Source organism: Protopterus annectens, chromosome 3.part1 (assembly GCF_019279795.1).
Source record: "Protopterus annectens isolate FY-2018-M chromosome 3.part1, PAN1.0, whole genome shotgun sequence".
Lineage (NCBI taxonomy): Eukaryota > Metazoa > Chordata > Ceratodontiformes > Protopteridae > Protopterus > Protopterus annectens.
Genome location: NC_056732.1, coordinates 521,628,106 through 521,645,859, shown reverse-complemented (window position 1 = coordinate 521,645,859; position 17,754 = coordinate 521,628,106). Strand labels below are relative to the sequence as shown.

Here is a 17,754-nt window from a genome sequence, read left to right as displayed (position 1 = left end):
ATTACATTTGCTCCAACCTTCTTGAATCGTGTCATTTTTAAAAAAGTGTACAATTCCTGTTTGTGTAACAGGTAGGAATACAATTTTGTCTCTAGATTTTACAGGTGTAGTCTCAAAAATCAAGTTTTCCCAGGTCTCATTGACCCCTAGGGGGACAGCAGCCATCAATAATCCCGTATGCTGTTGGTATAGCTGTGCAAATCCAACAATTCGAAATATTAAAAGTCTCAGCATACACGTATTTGATTGCTTGGTAAGTGTTAAAGTTCGGATGCCAGTCTATGAGTGTTGAATCACGTTTGTTCAGTCTAGCTGGTGTGGCTGAAGAAAAGAAAGGCCACAGCAAAAGCCACAGCAAAAAGAACATTGTCACTAATGCAGTTATTAAGATGATTATGCAACACTGCTGAAGTCGTTCAGCATTTTTATTATCTCTGGGTCTTGTCATTTTACTGCTGCTGTGTGTTAGCAAGAGTTTTATCAAGTTCAAAGTTTTTGACTAGTTTACAGTGTGTCAAATGAATCCAAGATGAACGTTCTGCAATTTTGACTGCTGTGGGCGTGCTCATCAGTACTTGATACGGACCTTCCCACTTTGGTGTCGTCCAATTCTTCTTTTTGATTGTCTTCACCCAGACCCCTGGGGCTACTGCTACTTCGGATGGTTTAGTTTGGTCTTTGTCTGAAACAGAATTAAACTGTAAAAGATGTTTGTTATTCAGCATACTCCTCATATACTCTGCAAGTGTCCAATCTGCTTCCTGGTCCGCAGGCATGAGAGGTTTCCACTGAGGTATATAAGCTCTTCCGAAAATCTTTTCGAAAGGTGTCAGTTCTTTTTGCATTCGGAACAGTTCTCATGCTCAACAGTGCCAGGGGCAAACAGTACACCCAGTTCTTCTGTGTGTCAGCCGTGAGTTTCTTCAGCTTATTCTTTAAAACTCCATTGTGCCTCTCTACTAACCCTGCAGATTGAAGGTGATATGCACAGTGATGTTTTAAAGAAATCCCAAAATACTGGCTCAACTGTTGTATAGTTTGGTTAACGAAATGTGTACCATTGTCACTGTAGATCCTTTCCGGTATGCCAAATCTAGGAATAATTTCTTTAACTAGGGTCTTTGCAACAGTGGCTGCATCTGGTTTACTAGTCGGAAAGGCCTCCACCCATTTAGAGAACATATCCACAATGACAAGGCAGTACTTTTTATTTTCACATTTGCTCAATTCTATGAAATCCATACAGATAGTATGAAACTGATACGGTGGTGTAGGGAAACTCCCTTGCTTGGGCTTTAATGCCCCTTGTGCATGATGTTTATTACAAGTGTGACATTACAGGCAAAATATTTTAGTGTAGTTTGTAAACCCATACGTAGCGAATACCCGATTCACTAACTGTACCATCCCCCCTGTTGAGACATGGCTCTGCCCATGGCTCAACAAAGCTGCATATCTAAATAAATTAGACGGTAATATTGGTTTTCCCTCTTTGGAGATGTACAGCCCTTCCTTGAGAATTGCTCCTCGTTTTTTTCATTTTTGTTTTTCAGCTTGTGTAGTAAGTGTCTGCATTGTTTTTAACATTTCTAAGTCTAAAATTTTAGAAGGTTGTAATTCCTCGTTCAAAAGAAATGCTTCTGAAGCTGCTTGCTTTGCAGCTGTGTCAGCTGTCGCATTGCTTTTTGAAATCCTATTTTGTTGTTTTGTATGAGCTATGCATTTACAAATAGCTACTTTCTGAGGCAACTGAATAGAATCTAACAAATCTAAAATAAACTGTGCATGGTTAATCGGTTTGCCAGTAGATGTCACCATTCCTCGATTTTTCCACTGTTGTGCAAAAACATGTACAGTAGAAAAAGCATACTGGCTGTCTGTAAAAATATTTACGCTTTTACCCTTTGCTAAGGTACATGCCCGTGTCAAGGCAATCAACTCTGCTGCTTGTTCAGATAAGCTATATGGTAGAGGTTTCGCTTTTACAATCTCAGTATCAGAAACTACTGCATAACCTGTTAGGTTCTGTCCTGTAGGACTCCTTTTGCATGAGCCATCCACGTAATATGTCACCTCGGCATCATCCAAGAGAACATCCGTGAGGTCTTTTTTAGGCAGTGTCTTTTGCTCAATTACCTGCAGGCAGTTATGGGGTGTGCCATCCACAGGAGTTGGGAGCAAGGTAGACGGATTTAAAGTAGTACATCATTCAATTGTCATGTGAGGTTGGCTCAGCAATATAGTCATACAAGAAAGATGCCTAGCAGGGGAAAGATATGCTACTTTTTCTTGCAGTAAAATGATTGCGACTGCATGAGGCACTCTCAATGTGAGAGGGTGGAATAACACTACTGAGGCTGAAGCCTGCACTGCCATTGCAGCTGCAACTACTGCTTGTACACAGTGGGGTAGAGACTGCGCCACTGGGTCCAGTTGTGATGAATAATAAGCAATGGGGCGTTGTTTGTCCCCATGCTGTTGAGTCAATACTGATGTCATATAACCTTGCTTGCAATCTACAGTTTGAAAAACGTTTGTGATAATTTGGTAATCCTAAAACTAATGATGATGCTATCAATTGTTTCAGTTTGCAGAAAGTTAATTCTGCTTCTGGTGTCCACTGTATTAAATCTTGTGCTGCCATAGGCTTCTTAAAAATCAGGTCGGGTTAAAGGTGCAGATTCCAAAGCATAGTTTGGATCCAGCTTCGACAAAATTAGTCGTACCCAGGAAGGACATCATTTCCTTCTTGGTTGTGGGTTTTGGTGCTTGTAAGATCGCTACTTTTCTGTCCTCATCTAATGTTCTGCCATCTTTGGATATTACATATCCAAGGTATTTCACTTGTTTTCTCCAAAGCTGCAGTTTATTTTTGCTTACTTTGTGTCCTTCAACTGCTAAGAATTTTAATAATGCTATAGTATTTTCCTTACAATCTCGCTGAGTAGGGGCAGCCAGCAGGATGTCATCAACATAAAGTAAAATTTGACTACCTCTCGGTGGGATAAATCCCGCTAAATTGCTTGCCATCTCTTGTGAGAATATTGTTGGGCTTTCACTATAACCCTGTGGTAGTCGCGTATATGTATACCGCTTCCCCTGAAATGTAAATGCAAACCAATACTGGCTGTCAGGGTGTATCTGTATCGAAAAGAACACGTTGCTGATATCTACCACAGAAAAATACTTCTGCTGAGGTTTTAAATCATTCAGCAAGGTATGTGGATCTGGCACCGTTGGTGCTCTTGGTATTACTGCGTCATTTACAGCTTGTAAATCTTGGACCATACGCCATGTTCCACTTGCTTTTTTAACTGGGAATAAGGGTGTGTTACATGGCGAATCAGGAGATTCCACCAGTATTCCCTTCTTAAGTAAAGCTGCTATGATTGGTTTAATACATGCCTCTGCATCTTTTCTCAAGGGATACTGTCTCTTTTGTGGTCTAAATGCTGACTTTGGCGTGATAGTAACTGGTCCTGCAGTGCGAATAAGTCCTATGTCTGACTTTCCTGTTGACCAGAGAGTTTCTGGTATGTCTAACAAAGATTTTTCTTCCTCTTCTAATAAGAGGGCTTTTCAGCTGTCTTTGCTGGACTGCAAGTGTACAGCTGGATGTGTTTGTGTTATCCAGTTCAGTTTCTGTTTTTGTATTCCCTGTTCTGACAGTTCTGATTCGGTCTGTTTTTCCCATTTTGTGTTTTTTTCTCCTAGGTTTACCCATTTTAAATCTTCCTCTTTAGTCAAACTAACATGCGGTATTAAATTGATTTGTAAAGTGAAAAGAACTCCTGGGGTAATGAACAGCTAGCTACACTGTTTCCTTTCATGTCCCAGTACAAATTACACAGTACTAATCTGTTTGCATGATTTCTAAACAATTCTTGTTCATATTCTTTGTCAGGTCCTGGTGTATTACAATAATACAGAGTACAGTGCAACATGTGTTGTATGTCAATACAAAGGGAGGGGAACTTACTGATAACTCATCAGTTACTGCTCCAGGGCCAGTCCTGGCTGTACCAGTAAAATGTCTCACCTTCCGTTTGCACTGCAAAAGTATTAGTTTGTCGCTGTGCTTCCATACCCTGCATGGTTGGAATTACTGCTATGCCTAGTAGTTGCATAAGATCTCTGCCCAAAAGGTTCACTGGGCATTTTGCAGAAACAACAATTTTGCTTTTCTGGGTTAATCCTGAAACAGGATTTGTTATTGTAATGTTATGGGAGAGAGGCTCCCGATGCAGCTGTCCGTTAGCTGCTTTTACTAGTATAAAGTCATGTGATTCTGAATTTTCTGGTAGTTTGGAAGGGTGTACCAGGGTTCGTGATGCCCCTGAATCGCACAAAAATTTGACTTCCCTCCCTTCTACCAGGAGTGTCACTTCTGGTTTTGTGTCAGCTAGATAGAGCTCTAAGCTCAGTAAGGTGAGGTCTAATATTTTGTTTTCTTCACTATTGGTAGCGTCCTGCACTTCCTCTATTATCACATTCTCTTTTCCTTCTATCACATTCTCATTTGTCCTTTCTTTATTATTCCTATCTAGTGATTTCTGACTTTCATATAGTCAGTCCTCACCTTCATCGTTTTTGTCTTCCATTGCTGCCTTTTTATTTTTCTTGCAATCCCTTGCCAAGTGTCCCTTTTTCCCGCATTTGATGCACTCACCTCTTTTCTTTCTCCCTTCAAAGTCCTCTGATCGCTGATCAGATTGTTTGTTTCCCTGGGCATTCTTTTTGCCCTTTTGTCCGGACTGTACTAAATAAACTTCTCCATCTTCCACAGCAAATACTTGGGCTTTCTTTTTCTTTTTGTTATTAAAATACCTTTCGGCATGTCTAGCATATTCAAGCAGTGATTGTAATCTGCTTGTTCGATGGTCTACCATATGTTTAATAATGAAACTACTTATGGGTGCAATACAGCCTTTCAAAAATGCATTCTTTAACTGCTGCTCATATGGGGAATCTCGTGTCTGGTCTTCAGGCACCTGCATTCCACAGTGATTGTTAAAACATTCTAATAATCTGGCAAAATATCTATCAACAGTTTCACTTTCTTGTTGGATGCATTGATTAATGCAAGTCCAGTCTGCCCTAGGCTTCCATTTTTCAGAAATTCGGTCTGTCAGACCTTTAACTCTGTTATCTAGTTCTGCACTGCTATGTGGGAGGGGCCTAAGTGCAGCGTCACAGGGATTCCATTTGCCACTGATCATGTGCCAATCTGGACCTACTATTTGTCTGACTACTTTTTCTACTTCCTCTCCGTTTAAGTGATAACTTAATCTCATGCCCTGTAAGTCTTCTAAAAACTTTCTAAAATTAACTTTTGGATGGGGAATTCTCTGTGGCTTGCCGGATATCTTCCGGTGTCCACGGTCTGTATACTAGAGAGTTGGGTCCTGCCCTTCTTGTCCTGCCTGAGGATTTGGTACTTCTGTGAGTGGGCATATCTCTTCTTCACTCATAGCCCGTGAATTTCCATTCATTTGATATAATTCAATATCCCTTTTAAATTACATGTTCGAGACCTAGTCTCGATAGGATCTCTAACAAACGGTAGTGGTTTTATAGGAATAACTGGATATCGTGGAGGTGGGCCAGTTTGTTCTTTTGCTTCATATTCCGGTAAGGGAGCTGGTAAGGAACCGAACTGAAGGGCGGAGGGGCCGATGCTATAACTAAGTTATTATCCTCTTTGTCTAGAAACATTGCTTTTGAATTTTTATTCTTTTGTTCTCTTCGGTTTGCTTCCTCAATCCACCTGTGTGCCGAGTAACTCCTAATTTACACTGTTTTTTTTTAACCTGACCGTTAGAATCGTTTTTTAGCTGTCTAATAAGTTTGATAAGCGAGGATCTTTCTAGTTTCCCATCAAATTCATATTTATTAACCCATTTAGTATAATATCTAACGTTGTCAGCGCGCTGTGATTGCATATATTTTGCGTCTTTGGTTAACGGTGGGCTTTGGGGTCTTTTCGTTTTTGTGCACGTATTACCCATTTTGTTCTAACCTTTTAAATGTTACGTAACCCTTTTGTTTTTAATGTGGTACCACCAAGTGTTTACAGTCTCTTCAGACTACCTGATCTAGGACAAGATAGCAATATTTCTGTCCCTGAATTTTAACAAAATTCTCACAGAACAAATACAATCAAGTCCATGATCTAAAACAGAAAAAAGTAGATTCACCCCTACCTGAGCCTCAGCGATTGGTCACTCACTGTTCAAACGAAATCCGCCTTCAGTCGTAGATCAGAAAAGTGGCTGGCCTCTTTTGCATGACAATTCAGTTGGAGGTCTTTCAGTGAAGAAGATCCGATGTGGTATCTTCCCTGAACAGTTTCATGCCACCTGGCCCATCTGATCCCAGGCTAAACGAGGGTTTCCGGCTCCAAAGGACCAAAAAAATGTCAAAGAAAATACTTCAAAAGACCAAAAGCATAAGGTTCAGTTCAGGTATCTTTATTCTTGTGCAAGGAGACAAAAAATGCAGTTGCAGAGTTTGTCTGACTAAAATCAGGAAGTGTCACAATTATTACAACTTTCTTTCAAGGCATTGCCCACTACGGCTGACGTAGCAGACCACCAGTTCACAATTCTGTTACTTTACAGATGTTTCTCACATTTCTAGCTGACTCTTCAAAGTTTAAAAAAGATTTTTCAGTAAACAGGATGGCCTTGACGACCACCGGTCAATTATAACTTTCTTGCTATGTAATGTTACAAGTCTAGGTACTATGGCTAATTCAAGCACAATGCAAGTACAGATTTCTGAAGCAGTTCATTGTTTATAGTATCTAACTTTCTTGCAGCTTGTGCACTTTTTCATTAGCACAAACAGAGCTTATTGTCCATAATGAATGGATCTACAGAACTTATTATTATTCTCCATTTAATTTCCTGACCTAGCAGAAAATCACCTGCTTTCCAGTACATTTCCAAAGCATAAACATGTATTTTGCTGTGCTAGTAAACTAAACTAGGTCAGAGTGCATCTTGCAGTGTCAGAAAGCACAAATTCAGAAAAGCTGTTTTCAGTTTCAAATAGAACTAATGCTGCATATAGAATAAAAACGTGTTAATCTTCCCTTATTTAAAATAAGCATTACACACATATGTTATTACATATTTTTCTAACATTTTCCCCCTGTTAATACTTTTTATTCTATTTCAAAAGCATAAACAGTTTGTTTCTTCTCCTAACCTATATTTGAGGATTTGCAGCTAAGAGAGTCATTTAGTTTAAACTTATGAAAGTGTTTCCTTTTTCAACAGTTCTTCAATTTCAGTACTTTGATACAAAGTTTCAGAAACTGACATGTCTATAAAATCTTTGATTATTTTTTTCATGCAGGGAATACCACAGCAAATACATGCTCCTAACAAAAATAATCCCACACATATGGCAATCAGGATGTTCATTAGGATGGAACCCCACCCCCCAAACAAATTCTGGAAAAAGTCCGTCAGTGGGTTCGGGCCTGGCCTGGTCATGTCTGACACTTGCTGAATCACTTCCAAATGATCGTTGATCTCGTGTTTATTGTCTGGAATGAACGAACAACACTCGATTAAAGCGCATTACCACCTCTCCGCTAGGGTGAAGTCTAGAGCCATGCGGTTTTGAAGCACCACAGTTCTCATTGCATTCAGTTCATCAGTCATTAATTCAAGAGCAGAAAAAGTTGCATTGCTCATAACCTCGAGAAGTTTGGATAACTTTCTCAGTTCCCAAATTGATTTAACTGCACCATATGCAGGGGCTATGCCAGCCCAGGATATGATAGTGTCACTCAAGTCCATGTGTGCTAGTTTACTTTTGTCTTTCACGGAGTTATGGTTCCTCCAGCCTGCTTCGATCTGTCCCTTCGGATTCTCAGGTTTCTTGATTGGATTTTCAGGTTTCTTTGCGACGTCTCTGACGTTTCGAATTCTCCCATGAGGCAAAGCTGTAGTGTGTCGTATGGCCGGGACCAGGTAACCCAAAAACAACTGCGGACCAATTCTCAGGCAACCATTTGTATGCCTTTTTTCCACATATGAAATAACAGTTTTTTACCTTAGTATTGATATACAACTTCCCTGCATGAAACATTTTCTTATTTATAATAGACAGTTGCTTTAAAAGAACAGGATTATGTTGTATATCACTGACAGTTTTATGCAAGGACTCAAAGTATGAGTCATAATCTGCATCACAAATTGTTTCTGTATTTTTAGCCCATTTTTAGGTTTAATGTAACATTTATAAGAAACCGTTACATTACATTTGCTCCAACCTTCTTGAATCGTGTCATTTTTAAAAAAGTGTACAATTCCTGTTTGTGTAACAGGTAGGAATACAATTTTGTCTCTAGATTTTACAGGTGTAGTCTCAAAAATCAAGTTTTCCCAGGTCTCATTGACCCCTAGGGGGACAGCAGCCATCAATAATCCCGTATGCTGTTGGTATAGCTGTGCAAATCCAACAATTCGAAATATTAAAAGTCTCAGCATACACGTATTTGATTGCTTGGTAAGTGTTAAAGTTCGGATGCCAGTCTATGAGTGTTGAATCACGTTTGTTCAGTCTAGCTGGTGTGGCTGAAGAAAAGAAAGGCCACAGCAAAAGCCACAGCAAAAAGAACATGGTCACTAATGCAGTTATTAAGATGATTATGCAACACTGCTGAAGTCGTTCAGCATTTTTATTATCTCTGGGTCTTGTCATTTTACTGCTGCTGTGTGTTAGCAAGAGTTTTATCAAGTTCAAAGTTTTTGACTAGTTTACAGTGTGTCAAATGAATCCAAGATGAACGTTCTGCAATTTTGACTGCTGTGGGCGTGCTCATCAGTACTTGATACGGACCTTCCCACTTTGGTGTCGTCCAATTCTTCTTTTTGATTGTCTTCACCCAGACCCCTGGGGCTACTGCTACTTCGGATGGTTTAGTTTGGTCTTTGTCTGAAACAGAATTAAACTGTAAAAGATGTTTGTTATTCAGCATACTCCTCATATACTCTGCAAGTGTCCAATCTGCTTCCTGGTCCGCAGGCATGAGAGGTTTCCACTGAGGTATATAAGCTCTTCGAAAATCTTTCGAAAGGTGTCAGTTCTTTTTGCATTCGGAACAGTTCTCATGCTCAACAGTGCCAGGGGCAAACAGTACACCCAGTTCTTCTGTGTGTCAGCCGTGAGTTTCTTCAGCTTATTCTTTAAAACTCCATTGTGCCTCTCTACTAACCCTGCAGATTGAAGGTGATATGCACAGTGATGTTTTAAAGAAATCCCAAAATACTGGCTCAACTGTTGTATAGTTTGGTTAACGAAATGTGTACCATTGTCACTGTAGATCCTTTCCGGTATGCCAAATCTAGGAATAATTTCTTTAACTAGGGTCTTTGCAACAGTGGCTGCATCTGGTTTACTAGTCGGAAAGGCCTCCACCCATTTAGAGAACATATCCACAATGACAAGGCAGTACTTTTTATTTTCACATTTGCTCAATTCTATGAAATCCATACAGATAGTATGAAACTGATACGGTGGTGTAGGAAACTCCCTTGCTTGGGCTTTAATGCCCCTTGTGCATGATGTTTATTACAAGTGTGACATTACAGGCAAAATATTTTAGTGTAGTTTGTAAACCCATACGTAGCGAATACCCGATTCACTAACTGTACCATCCCCCCTGTTGAGACATGGCTCTGCCCATGGCTCAACAAAGCTGCATATCTAAATAAATTAGACGGTAATATTGGTTTTCCCTCTTTGGAGATGTACAGCCCTTCCTTGAGAATTGCTCCTCGTTTTTTCATTTTTGTTTTTCAGCTTGTGTAGTAAGTGTCTGCATTGTTTTTAACATTTCTAAGTCTAAAATTTTAGAAGGTTGTAATTCCTCGTTCAAAAGAAATGCTTCTGAAGCTGCTTGCTTTGCAGCTGTGTCAGCTGTCGCATTGCTTTTTGAAATCCTATTTTGTTGTTTTGTATGAGCTATGCATTTACAAATAGCTACTTTCTGAGGCAACTGAATAGAATCTAACAAATCTAAAATAAACTGTGCATGGTTAATCGGTTTGCCAGTAGATGTCACCATTCCTCGATTTTTCCACTGTTGTGCAAAAACATGTACAGTAGAAAAAGCATACTGGCTGTCTGTAAAAATATTTACGCTTTTACCCTTTGCTAAGGTACATGCCCGTGTCAAGGCAATCAACTCTGCTGCTTGTTCAGATAAGCTATATGGTAGAGGTTTCGCTTTTACAATCTCAGTATCAGAAACTACTGCATAACCTGTTAGGTTCTGTCCTGTAGGACTCCTTTTGCATGAGCCATCCACGTAATATGTCACCTCGGCATCATCCAAGAGAACATCCGTGAGGTCTTTTTTAGGCAGTGTCTTTTGCTCAATTACCTGCAGGCAGTTATGGGGTGTGCCATCCACAGGAGTTGGGAGCAAGGTAGACGGATTTAAAGTAGTACATCATTCAATTGTCATGTGAGGTTGGCTCAGCAATATAGTCATACAAGAAAGATGCCTAGCAGGGAAAGATATGCTACTTTTTCTTGCAGTAAAATGATTGCGACTGCATGAGGCACTCTCAATGTGAGAGGGTGGAATAACACTACTGAGGCTGAAGCCTGCACTGCCATTGCAGCTGCAACTACTGCTTGTACACAGTGGGGTAGAGACTGCGCCACTGGGTCCAGTTGTGATGAATAATAAGCAATGGGGCGTTGTTTGTCCCCATGCTGTTGAGTCAATACTGATGTCATATAACCTTGCTTGCAATCTACAGTTTGAAAAAAACGTTTGTGATAATTTGGTAATCCTAAAACTAATGATGATGCTATCAATTGTTTCAGTTTGCAGAAAGTTAATTCTGCTTCTGGTGTCCACTGTATTAAATCTTGTGCTGCCATAGGCTTCTTAAAAATCAGGTCGGGTTAAAGGTACAGATTCCAAAGCATAGTTTGGATCCAGCTTCGACAAAAATTAGTCGTACCCAGGAAGGACATCATTTCCTTCTTGGTTGTGGGTTTTGGTGCTTGTAAGATCGCTACTTTTCTGTCCTCATCTAATGTTCTGCCATCTTTGGATATTACATATCCAAGGTATTTCACTTGTTTTCTCCAAAGCTGCAGTTTATTTTTGCTTACTTTGTGTCCTTCAACTGCTAAGAATTTTAATAATGCTATAGTATTTTCCTTACAATCTCGCTGAGTAGGGGCAGCCAGCAGGATGTCATCAACATAAAGTAAAATTTGACTACCTCTCGGTGGGATAAATCCCGCTAAATTGCTTGCCATCTCTTGTGAGAATATTGTTGGGCTTTCACTATAACCCTGTGGTAGTCGCGTATATGTATACCGCTTCCCCTGAAATGTAAATGCAAACCAATACTGGCTGTCAGGGTGTATCTGTATCGAAAAGAACACGTTGCTGATATCTACCACAGAAAAATACTTCTGCTGAGGTTTTAAATCATTCAGCAAGGTATGTGGATCTGGCACCGTTGGTGCTCTTGGTATTACTGCGTCATTTACAGCTTGTAAATCTTGGACCATACGCCATGTTCCACTTGCTTTTTTAACTGGGAATAAGGGTGTGTTACATGGCGAATCAGGAGATTCCACCAGTATTCCCTTCTTAAGTAAAGCTGCTATGATTGGTTTAATACATGCCTCTGCATCTTTTCTCAAGGGATACTGTCTCTTTTGTGGTCTAAATGCTGACTTTGGCGTGATAGTAACTGGTCCTGCAGTGCGAATAAGTCCTATGTCTGACTTTCCTGTTGACCAGAGAGTTTCTGGTATGTCTAACAAAGATTTTTCTTCCTCTTCTAATAAGAGGGCTTTTCAGCTGTCTTTGCTGGACTGCAAGTGTACAGCTGGATGTGTTTGTGTTATCCAGTTCAGTTTCTGTTTTTGTATTCCCTGTTCTGACAGTTCTGATTCGGTCTGTTTTTCCCATTTTGTGTTTTTTTCTCCTAGGTTTACCCATTTTAAATCTTCCTCTTTAGTCAAACTAACATGCGGTATTAAATTCGATTTGTAAAGTGAAAAGAACTCCTGGGGTAATGAACAGCTAGCTACACTGTTTCCTTTCATGTCCCAGTACAAATTACACAGTACTAATCTGTTTGCATGATTTCTAAACAATTCTTGTTCATATTCTTTGTCAGGTCCTGGTGTATTACAATAATACAGAGTACAGTGCAACATGTGTTGTATGTCAATACAAAGGGAGGGGAACTTACTGATAACTCATCAGTTACTGCTCCAGGGCCAGTCCTGGCTGTACCAGTAAAATGTCTCACCTTCCGTTTGCACTGCAAAAGTATTAGTTTGTCGCTGTGCTTCCATACCCTGCATGGTTGGAATTACTGCTATGCCTAGTAGTTGCATAAGATCTCTGCCCAAAAGGTTCACTGGGCATTTTGCAGAAACAACAATTTTGCTTTTCTGGGTTAATCCTGAAACAGGATTTGTTATTGTAATGTTATGGGAGAGAGGCTCCCGATGCAGCTGTCCGTTAGCTGCTTTTACTAGTATAAAGTCATGTGATTCTGAATTTTCTGGTAGTTTGGAAGGGTGTACCAGGGTTCGTGATGCCCCTGAATCGCACAAAAATTTGACTTCCCTCCCTTCTACCAGGAGTGTCACTTCTGGTTTTGTGTCAGCTAGATAGAGCTCTAAGCTCAGTAAGGCGAGGTCTAATATTTTGTTTTCTTCACTATTGGTAGCGTCCTGCACTTCCTCTATTATCACATTCTCTTTTCCTTCTATCACATTCTCATTTGTCCTTTCTTTATTATTCCTATCTAGTGATTTCTGACTTTCATATAGTCAGTCCTCACCTTCATCGTTTTTGTCTTCCATTGCTGCCTTTTTATTTTTCTTGCAATCCCTTGCCAAGTGTCCCTTTTTCCCGCATTTGATGCACTCACCTCTTTTCTTTCTCCCTTCAAAGTCCTCTGATCGCTGATCAGATTGTTTGTTTCCCTGGGCATTCTTTTTGCCCTTTTGTCCGGACTGTACTAAATAAACTTCTCCATCTTCCACAGCAAATACTTGGGCTTTCTTTTTCTTTTTGTTATTAAAATACCTTTCGGCATGTCTAGCATATTCAAGCAGTGATTGTAATCTGCTTGTTCGATGGTCTACCATATGTTTAGTAATGAAACTACTTATGGGTGCAATACAGCCTTTCAAAAATGCATTCTTTAACTGCTGCTCATATGGGGAATCTCGTGTCTGGTCTTCAGGCACCTGCATTCCACAGTGATTGTTAAAACATTCTAATAATCTGGCAAAATATCTATCAACAGTTTCACTTTCTTGTTGGATGCATTGATTAATGCAAGTCCAGTCTGCCCTAGGCTTCCATTTTTCAGAAATTCGGTCTGTCAGACCTTTAACTCTGTTATCTAGTTCTGCACTGCTATGTGGGAGGGGCCTAAGTGCAGCGTCACAGGGATTCCATTTGCCACTGATCATGTGCCAATCTGGACCTACTATTTGTCTGACTACTTTTTCTACTTCCTCTCCGTTTAAGTGATAACTTAATCTCATGCCCTGTAAGTCTTCTAAAAACTTTCTAAAATTAACTTTTGGATGGGGAATTCCCTCTGTGGCTTGCCGGATATCTTCCGGTGTCCACGGTCTGTATACTAGAGAGTTGGGTCCTGCCCTTCTTGTCCTGCCTGAGGATTTGGTACTTCTGTGAGTGGGCATATCTCTTCTTCACTCATAGCCCGTGAATTTCCATTCATTTGATATAATTCAATATCCCCTTTTAAATTACATGTTCGAGACCTAGTCTCGATAGGATCTCTAACAAACGGTAGTGGTTTTATAGGAATAACTGGATATCGTGGAGGTGGGCCAGTTTGTTCTTTTGCTTCATATTCCGGTAAGGGAGCTGGTAAGGGAACCGGAACTGGAAGGGGCGGAGGGGCCGATGCTATAACTAAGTTATTATCCTCTTTGTCTAGAAACATTGCTTTTGAATTTTTATTCTTTTGTTCTCTTCGGTTTGCTTCCTCAATCCACCTGTGTGCCGAGTAACTCCTAATTTACACTGTTTTTTTTTAACCTGACCTTTAGAATCGTTTTTTAGCTGTCTAATAAGTTTGATAAGCGAGGATCTTTCTAGTTTCCCATCAAATTCATATTTATTAACCCATTTAGTATAATATCTAACGTTGTCAGCGCGCTGTGATTGCATATATTTTGCGTCTTTGGTTAACGGTGGGCTTTGGGGTCTTTTCGTTTTTGTGCACGTATTACCCATTTTGTTCTAACCTTTTAAATGTTACGTAACCCTTTTGTTTTTAATGTGGTACCACCAAGTGTTTACAGTCTCTTCAGACTACCTGATCTAGGACAAGATAGCAATATTTCTGTCCCTGAATTTTAACAAAATTCTCACAGAACAAATACAATCAAGTCCATGATCTAAAACAGAAAAAAGTAGATTCACCCCTACCTGAGCCTCAGCGATTGGTCACTCACTGTTCAAACGAAATCCGCCTTCAGTCGTAGATCAGAAAAGTGGCTGGCCTCTTTTGCATGACAATTCAGTTGGAGGTCTTTCAGTGAAGAAGATCCGATGTGGTATCTTCCCTGAACAGTTTCATGCCACCTGGCCCATCTGATCCCAGGCTAAACGAGGGTTTCCGGCTCCAAAGGACCAAAAAAATGTCAAAGAAAATACTTCAAAAGACCAAAAGCATAAGGTTCAGTTCAGGTATCTTTATTCTTGTGCAAGGAGACAAAAAATGCAGTTGCAGAGTTTGTCTGACTAAAATCAGGAAGTGTCACAATTATTACAACTTTCTTTCAAGGCATTGCCCACTACGGCTGACGTAGCAGACCACCAGTTCACAATTCTGTTACTTTACAGATGTTTCTCACATTTCTAGCTGACTCTTCAAAGTTTAAAAAAGATTTTTCAGTAAACAGGATGGCCTTGACGACCACCGGTCAATTATAACTTTCTTGCTATGTAATGTTACAAGTCTAGGTACTGTGGCTAATTCAAGCACAATGCAAGTACAGATTTCTGAAGCAGTTCATTGTTTATAGTATCTAACTTTCTTGCAGCTTGTGCACTTTTTCATTAGCACGAACAGAGCTTATTGTCCATAATGAATGGATCTACAGAAATTATTATTATTCTCCATTTAATTTCCTGACCTAGCAGAAAATCACCTGCTTTCCAGTACATTTCCAAAGCATAAACATGTATTTTGCTGTGCTAGCAAACTAGGTCAGAGTGCATCTTGCAGTGTCAGAAAGCACAATTTCAGAAAAGCATGTTTTCAGTTTCAAATAGAACTAATGCTGCATATAGAATAAAAACGTGTTAATCTTCCCTTATTTAAAATAAGCATTACACACATGTTATTACATATTTTTCTAACAGTCATTGAATACACTAATAGTGTTTTATGTTTTAAAATCATTTTGTAGAATTCTGACATAAATTCATCTGAGTCAGGTGTTTTGTTATTAACATATTCACTTGCTTTCATAATTTCAGAAGCTTGTATTGGGTTTTCAATATTTGTTGAGTGGCTAACAACTGGAAATAAAATTGTCTAAATAGTCATCTCATCATCTAATGTGTTATTTGGACATTCGTTGAATAATTGTTTAAATATGCTAGTGAAAATATGCAGGATATAATTATCTAAAGTAAATGTATTACCTTGAACATTAATTTGCGATGGATTTTGAATAATTATTAAACCTGCCAATAATTTAGATGGAATTTGGGCCTATTCTGAATATTGTGCTAGAGGTGTAGTTTCATACCATGAGAGTTGTTAAATATAAGGGAAAATTAGTTCTTTTTGTAATGTTTATCAATATTTTGGTTATACGGTGCAAGGTGAGCTTTTTTAAGATCAGTAATTTTCTTTTTGATAGCCTTTTTTCATTTATTTTAATATGTTTTAATGCCACCCATCGAATGTAAAATTTAATTTCACTCTTATCGAAGTTTATGTATAAGTCTGTTAACAGTCTCTCCATTTGTTTGCTGACAGTTTTGGGTTTAATGTCCAACTACAACCAGAATTTATAATCTTGTGGTATCAGTTTAGCTGTAGACCAAGCTGAATTGTTGAGTTGCCCTAAAAAAGTGCATTTCAGAATCACCTATTTAATAGTTGATTGGAAATTGCAACATAATTGATTCTTGACTGAGTTTAATGTAAACATGTTAATTGACTGGGAAAAACATAAGACATGTAGTTCATATTCAGTCTAAGATAGCACATAATTTATGTTTTGGTAATGGGATTTGTTAGCTCTATACCTTTGGGGATCAATAACCAGTTTCTAATTCTCCTAAAATATAATGACGTCTAAATCTAAATCAATTGAAAATATGTAAATTTAACTTAGATTGGATTCAAGCATGGAGCGTATAGAATTAATGGTAGTTTGTCTACTGTGTTATTCTTGCATATAACATGTCTTTCAGAGTCTGTATATATTTCTAATATATTGTTTTTATTTTTTTAATTAAAATAGCCACAACTAATTTATTCTTTAGACCCCACGCAGCAGTGATGTTATGTATCCATTTTTTGTTAAAACTGGACCATTGGTCATGTGTCACATATATTTCTTGAGCAAACCTGATTTGAGCACTGCATTTGTAGACTGAATGCAAAAAATATTTTCTCTTTAATTTTGTATGCCATTCAGATTCCAAGAATTGATAACCAAGGTAATTTGTACTCATAGTTTAGACTGAGGATAGAGAATGTTAAGGTGCAATCTACATATAGAAACATAAACTAGATATGTCTTTGTTCAGTTAAACGTTAAGAGTAATGGTAATCTTAAGATGTTCAGTACAGCAACTTTTAGCCCAGGTCGTACTTGAAAAATTGGACCAGTGTTCTTACCCAGTCAACAAACATAATTATATCTGTATGTTACCTGTTTATTAGTTAATTACTGTTTATGTGGTATCCTCAACCCATGCAGAAAGTGGAGAAAAAGGGTGTTGATGCTGATGTGAATGCCTACATATTTATTATTAATCACCAAGTAACAAGTATACATGCACATTAATATTTTTCAAGTGACATCTCTGTTTTTACTCTTTGTTGGATAATCATTTAGATATTTTATTCATTTCCACACTGTCATAATGAAAGTGATGCTCTTGTGTGCATGCCAGGGCAAAAAGCATCATGTTATCTGTCTTATCATACCTTTATTCCTCAATTACCTTTGTCAAAATAATGCCTGCTTTCTATACCTTTATGATGACTGAAAGTTTAATGTTAATCATGTCTTGTACGTAGCATACTCTATTATGATGTGCTGATATTTTCATAATGCATTGAGTGTATATTCAGATTGTGAAAATTATTTATTTATTTGCATTTGTTTACTGGGATGGTACAGCTGGGCCAGAAGTGCCCATTTTCAGTGGAGTCCCAGGGAGAAAAGCCTCACATATAAGACATTTCACATACAATACAGAATTTACATTATTAAACATATTTGGTGAAAAAACAGTACATAAGTAATTATTCTCAAATCAAAGATATTATACAAGCAGTATAGAGTATATACATGAGAACATTCTATATTAGTAGTTTTCAGCTAGAAAAATTTATATAGGACACTTCATGCAGTGGGTACAAAGCAGATATAGGAATTAATTACTATCTAGGTACTTAAATTTCTCACACATTTAGGAGGTGTAATAGCTGAGCAATAGGCTATATGAGTCCT

The 17,754-nt window shown here is 38.6% G+C and overlaps 1 protein-coding gene across 1 annotated transcript in view; it reads left to right on the top strand.

Annotated features, from left to right (window-relative positions):
- The window catches only part of WDR48 (WD repeat domain 48), a 1,921,140-nt gene that overhangs the window by 979,320 nt on the left and 924,066 nt on the right, over positions 1 to 17,754 (top strand). The gene's annotated exons all lie outside the window — the stretch shown is intronic.